We start from the raw sequence: 5,284 nt of genomic DNA, 5'->3' as shown, positions 1-5,284 counted from the left end.
TTACGCTATTGGACTGTGTGTCATTAGACAGTGCTTGCTTTGATACCATATTTATATTACAGTAACTGTATTGAGATATTAAATACAGAACTTTACTTGCCACAAGCTGCCCGTAAATCACGATCAAATGTATGGTAACCCTTTTACAGTGTACTGTTGTCTTGTATTTTTGATAGGTAATTATGAAAATCTAAGAGAAAATGAGGGGGCACCTGGATTTGAACCAGGGACCTATTGATCTGCAGTCAATTGCTCTACCACTGAGCTATACCCCCTGTTGAAATCTTGCCGCAAACAGAAGTGTTATCATTACGTTGTTGGTTTTAGGCCAGGGCCATGTGATCACAACTACCAGGCCAGTGCACCACCCTCTTTTCATTCTTTCAGGCTCAGGTCACTTCCGTGTGCTTCTCAGGACATAGAGTTCTCACAGAAAAAACAATCAGGTTGTTGTGGCTGAGTGGTTTAGGTGATGGACTAGAAAGCCAAAATGTACAAAATAAACTAAAGTAAAAAACAAAACACAAAGTAACAATGTGTGGGGATACAGATTAGGTCATTTGTACATGTAGGTAGGGGTAAAGTGACTATGCATAGATAATAAACAGCAAGAAGCAGCAATATAAAAACACATGAAGTGGCAAAAGACAGAAATAACTGCACAATTCTCATCTCCTTCCCCCTCACTCCCTACCTTTAACATCAGTGGTGTTCCCCTCAAAGTGGTACCCCATTTCACCACCCTAGGTGCTTCTCTCTCCCCGAAGTCCACACTCTGTCAATAGAGTCTCTGCTTCCTTCGGACGCCATCGTGCCAGGGTCTTAAAAAATCTAAACCCCAAGACCCAAACCAAGGTGGCAGTATACAATGCTGTTTGTTTCTCCACCCTGCTTTATGTCTCAAAGACCTGAACCCCGTATAGGCGCCACATCAACATCTTGGAAGCCTTCGACATCAGGTGCCTCCAATGCATCTTTGGGATAACCTGGGAGGACAGACTATCCCATAATGAGATTTCGTCGACCTGTATCGAAGCAAGCACGGCTAAACGACACCTCTGTTGGCTTGGCCACGTAATCCGAATGCCTGAACACTGCCTCCCACGCCGAGTTCTCTACGGCCAACTGAGTGCAGCCAAACACTCTGCGGGAGGTCAAACAAAAGCACTTTAAAAGGCCACAGCATGGACCCGCTGAAGCGCTGCAACATTGATCCCTCAAGCCTGGAAACCCTTGTACTCGACAGGTCCACCTGGCAGTCCACCTGTGCCAGGGAGGTTCAGGACCTGGAAGGTGCCATCCTATAGAAGAGAAAGTGAGAAACGCACCCAGAGTCTCCAACGCGCAGCTGGAATCACGCTATCGGAATTCCAACATACGTATCCCACCAGCAGCAGATTATGCGGCTCCCGCAACGGCCTCCACAGCCACATGAAGTGGCATCAGGGCCAGAAGCGTTGATCCCAACCACCCCTACCCCAATCACAAGAGGAGCATTTGTTATCATTGTCAACGATGGACAGTTTGTGTGTGTGCGCGCGTGTGTGCGTGCGTGTGTGTGTTCTCATTGAACGTTTACCCATCTCTAGCGGACTAAACTCCACTCCATGGAGAAGGATGTTTATGATGAACTTCACCAACAGAGTGGAGCAGAGACCAGGCGTGGTGGAATCTAGCTCTGACAACATTGGTTAATTCTTTAAAAATATATATTTAATGAAACACCGATTTATAAGGAAACTTAAGTAAACTTCATAGGAAGAAGGAACACTCAAGAACATAGTTCTATAAAAAAACTTTACGTTTGTCAAAGACCTCTTTGCAAAGGAAAAGTGCGGAATCCTAAAAACTCCAAAGCCAGAACTGGAAGAACATCTGGAGAAGGTCCACCAGGACATGAAAAGGCATGAGCAGATAATCATCCCACATGACATCCCACCTATTCAACCACCAGAATTCAATCTGTAGAGAACGTTGTCCGAAGAGCAAGGGCGGCCTCGGCTCCTGGGCCTAATGGGGCCTAATGGAGTACCATACAAGCTCTACAAGAACGCTCCGGATGTTCTACGCTTTCTTTGGAGGCTCATGAGGATAGTGTGGCAGAAGGAAATAATACCAAAGGCATGACGAAGAGCTGGTGGTGTGCTAATCCCGAAAGAGAAGGATGCAACAGACATCAGTCAATTCCGACCAATCTCCCTTCTCAACATCGAAGGGAAGATCTTTTTCAGTATAATAGCACAGAGGCTGTCCACTTATCTGGAAATGAACAAGTACATTGATACATCTGTACAGAAAGCAGGCATTCCTGGTTTCTCTGGTTGCCTGGAACATACTAGTATGATTTGGCACCAGATCAAAACAGCTAAGAAAGACAAGAGAGACCTCTATGTCATCTTCCTCGACCTGGCCAATGCCTTTGGCTCAGTTCCCCATGAACTCCTCTGGGAATCCTTCAACATTTTCCACGTACTAGAACCCATCACTACACTGGTAAAGGCCTATTTCCAAGACCTGCAATTGTGTTTCAGAACACCTGACTTCACAACAACATGGCAGCGCTTGGAAGTAGGCATAATGGCAGGCTGTACAATTTCACCTCTGGCCTTCACTATGGCCATGGAATTCATCATCAGGGCATCAAGAAGGGTGGTCGGCAGTGAGAGAACTAAGGAAGGGCTCCGTCTCCCACCTATCCGAGCATACATGGATGACATGACTACACTGACCACCACTGCAGCATGCACCAGGCGGCTACTTGCAAAACTGCAGGATAACATCAAGTGGGCCCGGATGAAAATCAAGTCAAGCAAATCTCGAAGCATCTCCATAGTCAAGGGACAGCTTAAAGATGTGAGGTTCTGCATTGGAGATGACCCGATACCAACGGTGTCTGAGCAACCCGTCAAGAGCCTGGGTAGATGGTACAATTGAAAGCCTCCGGAATAAAGATCAAGTGCAGCAAGGCAACAACATCTGAACGCAGGAAGCTGGTGGTCGAGGAGGTGCGCAGACAGGAGGAGACTGCATGAAGTGCAAAGGCTGTCTCTCTTGCTAACCAAGGGCAATGGACGCAGTGGGAAGGCCTGGAGAGGAGAAAGATCAACTGGAGTGAGCTTTGGCAAATGGAGACAAGCAACATCAGCTTCATCATGTTTATGATGTGCTTCCATCACCAAAAAACCTACATCAATGGTATGGCGAGGACCCGACCTGCCCCCTCTGCCCAGCTCCAGCGACTCTCAGGCATATAATGACAGGTTGCAAGACCAGCCTCTCACAAGGTCGCTACACCTGGAGGCACAATCAGGTCCCCAAGAGCCTGGCTGCAGCACTTAAGATCAAGAGGAGTGCAACCAATTCATTACCTCCAAAAACAATCAATCCCGTCAAAACAACAACATTCATCCGGGAGGGACAGAAAAGGCCCAAGCATCCTCCTACGAAGCCAGAAACTGGACCACCTAGCCATGGCCCGGGACTGGAAGATGCTTGTCGATATTGGTCAGCAACTCATTTTTCCACCTGAGATTGGTTCTACCAACCTTAGGCCAGACATGGTACTCTGGTCCCAAATAATACTTATTTTCCACCATAATTTGCAAATAAATTCATAAAAAATCCTACAATGTGATATTCTGGATTTTTTCTAATTTTGTCTGTCATAGTTGAAGTGTACCTATGATGAAAATTACAGGCCTCTCTCATCTTTTTAAGTGGGAGAACTTGCACAATTGGTGGCTGACTAAATACTTTTTTGCCCCACTCTACATATGAGATGAGTAATGTAGGGTATGTAAACATTATATAAAGGGGCATTGTTTAAAGTGGCTAGTGATACATTTATTACATACATTTTTCATTATTAAAGTGGCTAGAGATGAGTCAGTATGTTGGCAGCATCCACTCAAAGTTAGTAATGGCTGTTTAACAGTCTGATGGCCTTGAGATAGAAGCTGTTTTTCAGTCTCTCGGTCCTCGCTTTGATGCACCTGTACTGACCTCGCCTTCTGGATGATAGCGGGGTGAACAGGCAGTGGCTCGGGTGGTTGTTGTCCTTGATTATCTTTTTGGCCTTCCTGTAACATCGGGTGGTGCAGCTGTCTCTCTCACATCGGTCCATGGTTTGCAGCACGCAACTATGTTACAGAGTCTCGGTACAGCCATGGATCGCGTGCTGCAAACCATGGACCGATGGGAGAGAGGGGGTTTTCTGGTTAACCCACACCTGAACCCGCTCCTCCGTTGGGAGAGGATGGCTGGTTCCATAACTGGTGCGTTATTCTGTGAGGTTGTTGGTGAACGGAAAAATGTGGGGTCATGCCCAGGACACAGATATGAGTAATAATCCGAATTTACTCAAAATAGAAGTAATGTTCCAACAAGGGAAAACACAATATTCCACAGCACAAAAGAACGAACCCACGTGACAATCCATAATGCACAAAACAGAGAGGGAAGCCAGAGGGTTAAATAAGGAACAGTAATTAATAGAATGGACACCAGCTGTGTACGAATAAGACAAAACAAAACGAAAACAAAACATGGATCGGTGGTGACTAGAAAGCCGGTGACGTCGACCGCCGAACGCCGCCCGAACAAGGAGAAGGACCAACTTCGGCAGAAGTCGTGACAACTCCACTAACAACACATTGGAGAAACAACAAAAACCTGAAGCTAATCAGTACGCGCCCTCAATCATACAGTGCTACGCCCCAAGCAAAAATAAGGACAGGGAGACAAAGGATATTTTCTACTGTTAAGTTCTAATTCTCAGAGTAAAAAACTCAGCGGACATTATGAAAGCTTAACCAAGTTTATTCTTCCCAGAGGACCAATACAGCTGCATTCAGACAAAGACATTCACACAAGCACTGAGATTTAACCCTTCCTCATCGGCTGATTCTCCTCCTACACATCTGTACAAACATCGTTCTTTACTGCTAGGCAGGACACTAGTGATATGGGCCATAAACTTTTATTTCTCCCTTATGGTGACCTGACCTGACCTCAAACCCTCCTCCATCACTAATCCATGGTTCTCTCCCCTTATCAATGTCTGCCACATGTATTCGCTTCACTGCACTCAACACATTCCAAGCTTAATTGCACACACTATATTCCTTCCTCCTATAACCATTCACTTCTGGTGTAGACCCTCTAAACCTCAGCACTCCCTCAGTGACATGAATAAGTATATTTCATATTCTCAGAACCCAACACTACCATGGACTACAAAACACGTTGGACAAGCAGAAGGAGAGACGTAACAATACTCATGGTA

General features: G+C 45.8%; 1 non-coding gene across 1 annotated transcript; it reads right to left on the bottom strand.

Moving 5' to 3' along the window:
- Window positions 1–203: 203 nt before the first annotated feature.
- trnac-gca (transfer RNA cysteine (anticodon GCA)) lies at window positions 204–275 on the bottom strand. The gene has a single exon. It is a non-coding gene; the product is annotated as a tRNA-Cys (tRNA).
- Window positions 276–5,284: the final 5,009 nt, after the last annotated feature.

This window comes from Oncorhynchus kisutch, linkage group LG6 (genome assembly GCF_002021735.2).
Source record: "Oncorhynchus kisutch isolate 150728-3 linkage group LG6, Okis_V2, whole genome shotgun sequence".
Classification (NCBI taxonomy): domain Eukaryota; kingdom Metazoa; phylum Chordata; class Actinopteri; order Salmoniformes; family Salmonidae; genus Oncorhynchus; species Oncorhynchus kisutch.
Note: the sequence above shows the minus strand (reverse complement) of the source record. Positions and strands in the feature narration are given on the sequence as shown.